Source organism: Dipodomys ordii, unplaced genomic scaffold, assembly GCF_000151885.1.
Source record: "Dipodomys ordii isolate 6190 unplaced genomic scaffold, Dord_2.0 Scaffold127, whole genome shotgun sequence".
In the NCBI taxonomy this organism is placed as follows: Eukaryota; Metazoa; Chordata; class Mammalia; order Rodentia; family Heteromyidae; genus Dipodomys; species Dipodomys ordii.
In genome coordinates this window covers 1,227,870-1,240,368 of record NW_012267343.1, presented here as the reverse complement: position 1 = coordinate 1,240,368, position 12,499 = coordinate 1,227,870, and the positions used below count along the sequence as shown (strand labels likewise).

The 12,499-nt window shown below is 47.7% G+C and overlaps 1 protein-coding gene across 2 annotated transcripts in view; it reads left to right on the top strand.

Annotated features, from left to right (window-relative positions):
* The first annotated feature begins 3,535 nt into the window (after nt 1-3,535).
* Gsn (gelsolin) overlaps nt 3,536-12,499 on the top strand; it is a 58,921-nt gene continuing 49,957 nt past the window's right edge. For both annotated transcript variants that reach the window (XM_013030152.1, XM_013030151.1), the window contains exon 1: nt 3,536-3,603. The gene's annotated coding sequence lies outside the window, so the exon portion shown is untranslated. The remainder of the gene's footprint in view (nt 3,604-12,499) is intronic.

Sequence of the window (12,499 nt, the reverse complement as noted above, 5' to 3'; positions counted from 1 at the left end):
ACCCAGGGCCTCATGCTTTTGCTTAGCTTTTTCACTCAAGACTAGTGTTCTACCACTTGAGCCACACCTCCCCTTCCAGTTTTTGCTACTTAATTAGATATGTGTCTTTTGGATTTGTCTGCCTAGGCCTAGGCTGCCTTTGAACTGGGATCCTCAGATCTCAGCCTCAGCTAAGACTACAGGCATGAGCTACCAGAGCCCAGCAAAACAAGTAATTCTTGATCCTATTTAGAAGGTCTAGGAGACCTCCTCTGGCTGGTAGCCTTCTTTCTCTTTGGCTATAGAAAGAAGTTGCACTTTGGATAAAGACCTGGATTCAAATCCTATACTATAGGTCACCCAGCTGTGGAAGCTTAAACAGGTGACTTTTCTTTTTGGTCATTCTTTTTTTAATATATGTTTTTTATTGTAAAAATACTGTACAGAGGGTTATAGTTACATGAGTAAGGTAATAGTACATTTCCTATAGAGCAAACTGGTTCACACCTGTAATCCCAAGGCAAGATCATGATTGGGGTGCTAGCACAGGCTTCATAGTTCCAGGTCAGACTGGGAAGCATCGAATAATGCTGCCTCAAAAAAGAAAAAAAGGATGCTAGGAAAGTATCGTGAAATAATTAGAAAGTAATCTTTTGGGAATATATTGCCATGATAAGGTCATGGTAAATCTGTACAAGTTGCTCTTGGAGGCTGTTTTTAATAGCCAGCTATAAAACATTCCTAGAAATTTAATAACTAGCTCTTGGGAGCGAATGTGAGCTGGGTCTGGCACCTCAGGGAAAGGGGCTGAGAACACAGCAGAGGCTGACTCCTTCCCTCCTACCAGCCTCTTTCTCCAGCCTCCACACCTGGGCCGGTTCGAGCCGCAGCAGACACGCCCCCTTCCTCACCTTTGGACCACCCCAGGCTTTCCACTTTGTGAAGCTGTTTTCTAAGCTCAGCATCCCTAACCACCTTGGGAGAAGTCCAGTTGGGGCAGTGTGACCCTTCTACCCTAGTTGGAATTTTTGAATAAAAGATAGGCATCTGCCCCACATTAGGGTAAAATTTCATAATTTTAAAATTATAATTAACTAGCCCATTTGTTAGTAAACTCTGCTTTGTGGAAAGCAGAGATGCTCTGTGAGAAGAGAGAGGAATGAAGCGTTGGGCAGAGAGGAGCCCAAGTAAATGTACCTTCTTGTCCTGCTTGCGATCTGACCCTGAGCCCCAGATGAACCCCTGCCTAGAAATTCCCATTGCAGGGCTGGGAAGGTAGCTTAGTGGCAGAGTGCTTGTCAAGCATGCATGAAGCCCTGGGTTTGATTCCTCAGCATCACATAAACAGAAAAAAAAAACTGGAAGTGGTGCTGTGGTTCTGGTAGTAGAATGCTAGCCTTGAGCTGAAGAGCTAAGGGACAGCACCCAGGCTCAGAGTTCAAGCCCCACAATTGAATTGTTTTTAAAGAAAACCAATTCAGCAGTGATACTCACTAGACACTATGTTGGAAATGAACTTGGGGGAGGGAAGATGGGAGGAGAAAAACTGGGAGAGAATGAGGGAGTGGTTGGGACTGTTCAAAAGGAAACATACTCATTTCCTGACTTATCTAACTGTAACCCCTCTGTACATCACCTTTACAAAAATGTTTAAAAATTAGTAAGATAAAATAGAATTAAAGGAGGAGACAGTCCAGATGTTGTCTAATAGTGTTTAATATTCCCTCTATCCTAATACAATAGTCTCCTATGGAGACCCAGGTTCAGAGATTTGCCTCCCCTTTGTGGGAGAAGTTGCTGAGAGGAGTTAGAAATGATATGTTGGGTAATTTCAAGGCATGTGAGTGTTGGGGTGTGTAATGAAAGAGCACAAAGCCAACAACCTATGTTTTTGTTCTCCCCCCCCCCACCATTGGGACACAAATAGACTCTGGAAAAATCAGAGCAACAGAGAGAGGCAATAAGCCTTCCCTCCCTCCTCCTCCACGGAGGGTGTTGGGCACCCTGCTTCAGTTCTCAGATCGAGTGGAACCTGGCAGCTTCCCAACCAGGAAGGATGATGGAATGTGACACAGGACAGTAAACAAAGGAGCAGGGAATGAGGACTCATAGAAGACCAGAGAGTTGTTGAAACCTTTCAAAAGTAGCTTGATCTCCACTTCTAAAAAAATGCACATAATAACTAATGCCTACCACGGAAGCCCAGCGCATGTCAGGGCCATTGAGAAATGGTTCCTATGGTCACTGGTGTGGCACCAAGAGAGGTGGGTGGGAGGAAGAGCCAGAATGGGATTCCCCAGGCCCTGTGGCTTCCCTGGCTGTTTCTCAATGGAAAGAGCAGGAAGCAAGTTCTGTGCTCTTGCTTTTCTCTGCTACTGAAACATCACTAGCCTTTCCTCCTCTGATCCTTAGCACCCAGCAATTACTGTCTCTGGTACATTTTATCTTGTCTTCCAGGGAGCTTCACTCTGGAAGAACACGGGGCTACTGCCAGCACCTAGCCTGAGAATGAGAGTCTCCGTCATCTGATCCAGTGCCCGGTCCAGGAGGGAGTTTCTTCCAGACTTGATTTGTAGAGTAACTGCTTGAGGCCAGGGGAGCCCTATTTCTACCATGTTGGGAGACTGTCTTGTGCTCTGAGACACCATAAATGGTGACTTCTCTCACACATGTGTGAAATACAGTTGAGATCACTAAAATCGTACAATTGTTTAAGAGCGATCTTGCAGGCACCTTTCTGATCAGTGTGGATTTTCTCTCTCCCCTGTGACAATACCTGTCCTTGGACTAATAACCACATGATACTATAACAAACACTAATAATGTGGAGAAGCCACTGTCCTTGCCATTGATTTTTGAGGTTCCCTCCCATCAGAGCTCCCCTACCATCCTGTGGAGAGGTGACTAATTGCGTCCATCTCACAAATTAGTCAACTGAGACTCAAATGCCCTGACTCAGTTACCCAGAATTTGCTGGACTGGCAGATGTGAAGAATTCCAACACCGGTCTTCGGACTCCAAGGCTGGGCTCACCTGTCTCGTGTCTCATGTCAGGGATGCTCTGCTTTCTTCATTCTGGCTGAGGTTGGGAATGAGTCTCCTCTGTTCTGTTTCCTCTCCTTTTTGAGCAGAGCCCATTTCACTATGGGAGGGCTTTGTCTTTTTAAGTTCGTCCTGGGCTGGACTCTGCTCTCCATTGCCCTGGCTGGGCACCGCAAGCTGCCCAGCTGCCTAGACCCACGGAGCTCCCCAGCCTGGCTACTACAGAGCCACCCCTGAGTGACCTTCCCCCATCCTAGGCCTCTTCAGACTGCCCCCTCCCCACTCAGGGCCTCAGTTTACTTCTGCGTCAGGCAGGGAGCTATCTGGTTGTCTTCTTGGGGGTGGGGAGGGGGATGCAGGGGTGAGGAATTTCCTAAAATGACTTATGCTGCTCCGATGTTAGTTCCGAGCGGGCCCCGCCCTGCCCAGGCCCCGCCCCACCGGGCAGGCCCCGCCCCCAGCCTCGCCCGCGCCCCGCCCACCGGCCCGCCGCTAGCTCCCGGTGCCCCGGCTGGCCCGGAACCAGCTGAGCACAGCTGGACCCAGCAGCCGCCGTCGCCAGCGCCAGCGCCGCAGCCGCAGGTAGGGCGGGGGGAGGCCGGGGCATCTGCCGCTCCGGGGCCCGACTCCTCACTCCCCTTTTCTTTCTCCTTCGCGGTCCCAGCCCCTCCTCCGGGCAGCTCCGCAGAAGGACTTCCAGGGTCTTCCAGGGGGCGGAGGAGGGTGGGCCCGGGCTGGGGCAGGAGGGGGGAGAGGTCCCGGCCTCCGACTCACATCCTCCCCCGCCACGGCGAAGACCCGAGCTAACCCCGACCCGGGGGCTGGGTCCGGGTCTTCCGGGCACCTGGGGTGTCCGGGCGGGCATGCAGGTGGCCGTCCCGCCCCGCGCAGGGCGGTGGCTCTGCGGGGCGGCCGCGCCCCTGGCTCACAGCTTTGCCTGCCCTCCTCGGGCGGTGGGGAGCCTGCTCCACCTCCTTCCTCTTTCTAGGCCCAGGACAGTTAGAAAGTTCTTCCCTGTATTGATTGGCCCGACACCTGCCTGCATCTGTGACCTGTGTGTTACCGACTCCTCTCGCTCAACCAGCTATCTATCAGAGTTGAGCCCACAACTTCTTCCAGCGTCGAGGCGGTGATCCGAACCCTCTTTTTCCGGGCTTCCATCACCTCTCGGATCCACTCGTCCCCACCCCACCCCCCAATCCCAAACTTGAGTACAGCAGTTTCCCTGGATCTAGCAGTGGGGTGGGAGCTGGGGGGGGGCGGGGAGAGCCCCAGTCCTGGGAAGTTGGGGGGCTGGGAGGTGGGGGTTAGGCAGGCAGAAGTTGGGTTTCTTTGGAGTTCCTCCCCGGCCCAGACATCCACCCTCCTCCCCCCCCATTCTGTGGTCATACCCTGGCCAAAGCCAGAGAGGGATCCTGAACCTACCCAGGGCTCCTGCGTGGCTGTCCCAGGAAGAGAGCGGTTTATGTGGAAGGCTGGCCTATGGGGTGGTGCCTCTGGTTTTTGTTTGGCCTCAGGGAGTTTTCAAAGATTTTTTCCTGCTTGTCCTGTTCTCCTGGAGCCACATTTCTGACCAGGGCACTAGGACCGCTCCCTGCTGGGCACTTTATAGTGAGCTGAATTCTCAACTCATCCTCCCCCCCCCCCCCCGTTCCCCCCAGCCCCCGGGCTGAGAGGTTTTGTGACCTGCTCTTAGCTACACAATGGGGTGGATGCAGTTCCAGTGTGCTTTATGCTGATTCCTGGCTTTAGAATGTACTTGGCCTGTAGTACTTTTTTCTTCTTCTTTCCAGTACTGGGGTTTGAACTCAGAACCTTGCACTTGTTAGCCAGGCACTTTACCTTGAGCCACAAGTCACTAGAGGACTCCCCCATACCCTTGGGGGGTGCTTTAATATTTTAAGGAGTCATTAGAGGAAGAAGGTGGAGGGATGGGAGGGGAAACAGTGGGCCTCTAACTCCTTTGAAACTTCCTTTTCCTTTCTTGGGTATCCTATTTATAAGTGCCGGAGAAATTGGAAACAGCCGGGGGAGCTTGGTTTGGCATTTGGATGAATTACACAGCAGCAAAGGTTTCTGTGTGAACCCCACGGAGAAGGGAACTTTACTTCAGAATTTTCCATAGTCTTTTTTTATTATTATGAATTAACATGAGCCTCGGGAAGCAGATCTGACTGGCATTTCCTTCCCTCCCTCCTCCCTTGATACAGCCCTCTTCTTCTGCTTTGTGGCCTGAATTATGAGAGGCCCAGTAGCCCCAAAGATCCAAGGAGAGTAAAGCCCTCAGCTCTCAAAGTGCTTCTCATGGGAACAATGTGCACAACCACGCCATATTGAGAGTTACTCTCTGGGAGAGGGGTGACTAATTCTGTCTAGGTGAGCAAAGTCTCAGAAATAAGTAATAATTTGTCAGGAGAGAAGGAATCAGTGAAAAAGCTATTCTGAGAAGCAGGGCCAGCTTGTGCAAAGGCACTGAGGTTTTTTGAGCAATCCACTTTAGCTCGAATAGAAGGTGGAGTCAGAGTAGGGTGATAGAGTTGGGTTTGTAGATGGAACTGGATGGTAAACTTAGAGTTTGGACTTCATTCTGAAGAGAAGGAGCTGAGAAAGACTCATGACCAAAACTAATTCTCATTAATGTGGTAGTTGATGTAGAGGATGCATTAGGAGGGTTGAACTGGAGATAAAGAGGCCATGATGAGGCCATTGTGTGGTCAGAAGGCAAGTCCAACTAGAGCAGGGCTTACAGGGATGGGATCAGAGTGTTATAGGGGAAATTCAAATGAAGGTCTCTGAACCTGCCATAATTTTATACCAAAGCAGGCTTTGAATACAGATGCCGAGTTATGTTCAGTATTATTATTTCTTCTTTCTTGTTAGTTTTGAATTAGAGAAGAGTGTATCGGTATCTCTACCACTCTAAATCTTCTTTCGCCAGTGTGGCCACTCAGTTCTATGAGTCACTTCTAACTCCTTGGGGGCAGTATGACCTTGGGTGACATGTTGTCTGGTCACTGGGATGATTTCCATTTGGTCTGTAATACATTTTGTCCCTCTACGTTTGAACTCAGGGCCTTGGACTTGCTAGATAGGCACTTTTCTACTTGAACCATAGCCTTAGCCCTTCCACTACCCCCTTTTTTCTTTTATCTTTTCTTTTTTCTTTTCTCTTTCTTTCTCTCTTTCTTCCTTTCTCTCTTTCTTTCTTTCTTCCTTTCTTTCTTTCTTGAGCCACAGCTCCACTTCCAACTTTTTGGTGGTTAGTTGAAGATAAGAGTTTCATGGACTTTCCTGCTGGGTCTGGCTTGGAACCTTAATCCTCAGATCTCAGCTTCCTGAGTAGCTAGGAATTGTCAGTGAATCACCAGCACCTGGGCTTTGTTTTCATTTTAAAAAAAGATATATATCTTGTATTATGCCAGCCAAGATCTTGATCCCTTCTATTTGCACTTCCTGCTTTCCAATATTGCTAGGATGACAGGTAGGTTCCACTGAACCCAGTTTTTTTTTTTTAATTGGTTGAGATGGAATCTCATAAACTTTCTGTCCAGGTTTGCCTTGAGACTTATCTTCTCCATCTCTGCTTTCCAATTAACTAGGATTATAGGTATGTGCTACAAAGGCTAGGTGGTCTGTAGTACTTGCAGATATCCAGGTCTCAGCTTCTGCCTATGCCTCAATTTGCTTGTTAGCTAGAGACTAGAGACATGAGAGCAGTTAGAAGACCAGCCTAAGAGTGGAACTACAATCTCAGTTCTTGAAAAAGTCCTTTCTCACTGAGTCTCCATTTCCTTTTTTTGTCAGAGGGAAGAATTTTGGTGCATGCAAATCACCAAAAAAGTCTACCTTTCAATATGGAAAGCACTGGAAGATGAATTATTTCATTGACTCCTTGTAACTGGTCCTGTGGAGCAGATAGGATTTTGTTTTTCTTACAGATGAGGAAACGGAGGCTCAGACAGGCTTTTGATTGAGTGCCTATAAATAATAGTGGGTCCCGGTGATCTGACCATTGAGCCATATCGCTTAATCACTGCACTCAATAGTCTCTCCAGACCTAACAGCAGAGGGACAGATGGGGGTGTTCTGCCATGGCTGTCAGGAGGGCAGAGAGTGGTGTGCAAGCTCGGCTGCTTCAGTGAGGCCAGAAGGGGCCGCCCACAGTTATTTATAAATCATGCTTTTCTTTACCATCATTGGGCCCCAGTGTGGAGGGGGAGGGGCTGGGGAGGTTGGTCTCCCATCCTTTTCAGGAAATCAAGACTCCTGGATACAGGGTTTATGGGCAGAAATCATAGGCAGATGGGAACCTAGCCAGGGCTGGCTCCCCCTTTTCTACCATTTGAGTTTCTCCTCTGCAAATGTATCTGGAGAAGCCAGGAAAAGTACCCCCCCAACAGCCCCACCGCCACCCCCATCCCTTCCTTGTTTATTCCCTGAGAAAATGCTGGCTGTTGTAGAGCAAAGCAGGTTCCAGGAGTTCTGCATTTTGGAGGGGAGGGAAAGAAAGAACCCAATGTTTAAGCAGCTGAGGGTTGTTAAGTAAAAATAGGTCCTCCCTTCAGCTGCATGCGAGTGTGTCATATTTCAGTCTGATGTGGTTTGTTAAGTTGGGGACCACAAGCAGACAGTTCCTCCTGCTGGCCAGCTTCCAGAGCTTCCCTTCCCCCAAACGCTGTCTTGCCTGGACCACATCTGCAATTGAAGGGTAGGGCAGAGAAAAGCAGTGGGTGTGGGAGCAGGGCTGCCCAGCCTAAGGCCTGGCCTTGTCATTGTTGCCACTGACAGAGAGCTGGCTGGCTTAAACCAATGCCTGCCTTTTTCTCTGGGCTCCAATGTTTGTGCTGCACCATAGGTAGATAGCATGATGCCAGGCTTTGCTAATGCTGCTGGCATCGGGGTCCAAAGGCTCTGTGCCCTGCGCGGGAGCCAGCTCCTGTGTGCCTGAGAGTGTAATGGGAGTCCACAGCTGGCTGACACCGAGGTACAGCTGCCATTCTTGGATTTGGATGGAACTGATTGCTCCGTTGTGTAGCCTAATAGTGATGATAATGGTGACCACTGTGTGTTTGCACTGATTTGTTTTATCTTTTAATGGTTCCAGGAAGAAAGAGGTGTTGACATGATTTTAGAGGCCTGGAGCATGGGCTGTCTTGTTCATTGGTCACTAGGAGCCACCTGGCCAACCAGGTTCCTCCCAGATCCTCCTGCATCCTCCCTCTCCTCCCTGGTTTGCTCTTTCCTGTAGGGTAGACATTGTATCTCCTGAATTCAAGGCATAAGGAATGAGGTCTTTAACTATGTAATATTCCTGAAGTCCTTCTCCCGCCCCCACCCCCGCCCCAAGGATCTAGAAAGGATTTGAGCCATGACTTTGTGCTGAAGGTTAGTCACCTTATAGGAGTGGATTCCTTTCCTCTGCTGAGTTGGTTAGGCAAACAGTCTTGTTACTCTCCAACTTCAACAAACGTATCATCAGGGCCAGGCTTATTTGCCAAACAAGGGGTTTGTATTCCTCATATATGAGCTTTCAGGGCAAGGCTTGGACTGTGGCAGGGCTGGGCCCTTGGTGGGCACTGAGTAAATACTTGTTAAATTTGGGGGAGGGACCTGACAGAAGGGGTGGCATATATGCTTTTGTCTGCTCTCCTTTTACCCATTATAATATGTGCTTGGGATGGAGAATTTGGAAAATAAAACAAATCTAAGAGTATCTGTAATTCTGCTAACCCCAAACTATCATTGCCAACATTGGGGATGGGGATATTTTCCTTCTGGAAGTTTCAGTACATATGTGTAGGCTACATAGTTTGTGGTCACACTGTAGTTACAAATTTTTTTTTGAGTAAAATATTAACATTTAAGTCCAGTGCCAGTGGCTCATGTCTGCAATCCTAACTACTCAGGAGCTGAGATCTAAAGATCGTGGTTCAAGGCCAGCCCAGGCAGGAGAGTCTGTCCTACTCTTAGAACCAATAAATTACCAAAACAGCCAGAAGTAGAACTGTGGCTCAAGTGGTAGATTGTTAGCCTCGAGTGAAAGAAGCTCAGGGAAAGTGCTCAGGCCCTGAGTTCAAGCCCCAGGACCAGCAAAAAATAACTATTAATTTTATTTGTTTATTATTTTTAAGTAGTTGCGCAGAGGGGTTTCAATTCAACATGCCGGTTTATAAGTGCAATGCATCGTGGCCAATGTCACTCCATTCATCGTGTCCCCCATCTGCAGTTATTATTTTTTTATTCCAACTTTTTGATTCTTTTTAATATTATAGCCTGAATAGTTTCTCATTTCATTAAAAACCCCTTTTAGTTTTTGCAATTTTCATTTGTTTTTGTGCCAGTATTGGAGCATGAACTCGGGGTATCCCATCCTTTCTTGCTTTTTTGTTTTTTGTTTTTTTTTTCCTGTTCAAAGCTGGTGCTCTACCACTTCTGGCCTTTTGGTGGTTAATTCAATAAGAATTTCATGGACTTTCTTGTCTGGGCTGGCTTCAAACAGTGATCCTCAAATCTCAGCCTCCTGACTAGTTAGAATTAAAGTCATGAACCCAGCATACTTTATACCTTTAATAAGAAAGACTTGAACATCTCACCCCTCTGTCCATCAGTTCCTCATCTGTAGCATCAGCATTTTCAGCACCGGCTTTATAGCATTTTGAAAAGTGCCTAACAAGGTGCTTTACAAGTGACAGTCACTTCTCTTGTGTCATCTGCTTCAAAACTACCCTGGGAAGTGAGTAGGCAGGGACAGATCATTCCCTGTGTGTAGACTTAAGAGAAGGACTGGCTGGGAGTTCTTGGCTTCCTGATTTAGGGTGAGGAATTGGTGGGACCGTTGAACAGTATCTCTGAGGAGGTTGGCTTTTGTGACTAGCCCAAGGCCCAGCCCCTGTGCACCTCTCTTCCCCGGGGTTTCTCTTGAACTCAGGGCCTCTAACTTGTTAGTTTCTAGTTCTTGTAATTTTTGCTTTTTCTTTTTTGGTATCTGGGCTTGAAACCCAGGGCCTTATGCTTGCTTATTGGCTATATATTTAGCTTGGTTACTCATGGCAGGATTGCTTAAGAAAAGTCATAGGTTGTTTTTCAAATACTTTCTCAGTTTTACCTGGAGGGTCTAGGATTGCAATCCTCCCAGTAGCTGGAATTGCAGGTTTGTATTACCTTGTCCATTCTGAGAATCACTCTTTCCCTCCCTCCTTCCTTCCCTTCCTTCCTGCCTCCCTCCTTTCTTCCTTACCTTCCTTTCTCCCTCCTTCCCTTCCTCTCTTCCTTCCTCTCTCATGTGTGTGCCAGTATTGGCACTTGAACTCAGGGCACGGGCATTGTCCCTTAGCTTTTTCGCTAAAGGCTTATTATGCTCTATCACTTGAGCCACAGCTCCACTTCTGGCTTTTTGGTGGTTAATTGGAGATAAGAGTCACATAGATCTTCCTGGGAGGGTTGGCTTTGAACTAGATCTTAGCTTCCTGAGTAGCTAGGATTCCAGGTATAAGCCACCAGTGCTGGCTTATATTTCTTTCCCACACTTGTTTATTATAACATTCTAAGAAGGTGGGAGCTGCCTACCTAGTTTCTTTAGAAATCTTTTAAAAAAGAAAGCCCAGAATTTTATAGTTGCATACAACTCAGTTTTCATAAATTTAAATGCACAAGGGCTTCATCTAGGCACATTTTTGGAATGTGGACTCTCAGGCTCTGCCCTTAGGGTTGCCATAGTTAGCAAATAAGAAAACAGGATACTGGTTAAATTAGAATTTCAGATTAAACAACAAGAGTAATTGTTTAGTATTACTATCGTCCTTGTAATAGTTAGGGCATACTTGCGCCCATGAAGTTTCATTGTGTCTGAAATTCAGATATCAATGGCAATCAGTATTTTAACTGGCAGCCCCACTTATCTGGGCCTACTGAATTGTGTGCTGCATTTTCACAGGATCCCCATGGGATTCTTATACGAATCCAGGCTGGAGGGACATTGCACTGGGGACCTTGCTCTCTCAGCCTGGGATAAGTGCCTTCCCAAACGAATCCATGCGTAAGAGAGAATGCATTATGAGGAGACGGATTATTTTCATATTGATCATTTGCACATGTGCATATTCTTATGTCCACAAGCGCTGAGGTATGATCAGCTCCAAGGGAGAAAGTCTTCATTTTGGTAAGGAGTCTTGGCCTGGCTTGCAGCCTCAGTTTTCTCACCTGTAAAATGGGCACACATTCTTTCAGTCCTCATGCCAAGACACCCTCTTCTTCCATTCTTGGGGCTGCCTGACTGGACTTGATGTGTCCAAGCCCCCAGAGACATGGGTCAGTCGGCTCTCCTGACTGCCCCTGAAATTTGCCTAGCCCTGCCTGCCTCCTCACTTCTCATACCCTGAGGGAGCTAATGCCTTTCCAGAAGCCATTGCCTGGCCTTCCCAATGCTGTTCTACTGCTGTGAGAGTGCAAAAGATCTGATCTTGAAACCTGTTATTTCAGTTGTTACTAAACCTGTGGTTTGAGAAGAATGAGGAACTTGGCCTTGGGTCCACTCTTACTCCTGCCCTGGTGGTAGGTCATTTTTTTTTTCAACTCTAAGTTGGTTCTTTGACCTGGTCTTCCCCACTCTGTGAACTAGGAATGCCACCTTCTGTTCACCCCCATTCTTTTTTCCCCTTGTCTAAGGTCCGATTTCAACACCTAAGAGTGGAATGATTTATGATGTCATTGGTGCAAGTATATGGGTGGTCAGATACTTAACCCTATGACATCATGAGAGAGATTGCTTCAGACATCTTCTCTCCTCTGGGTTTTGTTAACAATGTAGCACTTGCAGTTAAAAGGAATGCCAGGAGCTGGGTGCAGGTGGTTCATACCTGTAAAGCTAAGATCTGAGGATCAAGGTTCAAATCCAGCCTGGGCAGGAAAGTCTGTAAGTGGAACTGGAATGGTGGCTCAAGTGATAGAGTGCTAGCCTTGAGCTAAAAATAGCCCAGGGGCAGCACCCAGGCCCCAAGTTCTAGCCCTAGAACCAGCACCAAACAAACAAAAGAGATATACTTGGGTATCCTCAAACTTACCACACACACAGGTCACCTGGCATTTGGCTAAAATGCAGGCACTGGTCCCCTAGGGCTGGGGTAGTGCCTGTGATTCACATTTCTAATGAATTCCCAATGGGTGCTTGGAATCCCACTTGGAATTGCAAGATTCAAAACCAATTATCAACTTAAATCCAATTGTTAGCCAGGAGCTGGTAGTTGATGCCTATAATCCTAGCCAATCAGGAGGCTGAGATCCAGAGGACAACAGTTTGAAGCCAGCCTGGGCTGAAAAATCCATGTGATTCTATCTCAAAAAGTTGGGCTGGAGGGGCTGGGAAGGTGGCTCAGTGGTAGAGCGCTTGCCTTGCATGCTTGAGGCCCTGGTTCAATTCCCCAGCACCACATAAGCAAAAGGAAAAAAAGCCGGAAGTGGTGCTATGTCTCAAGTGGTAGAG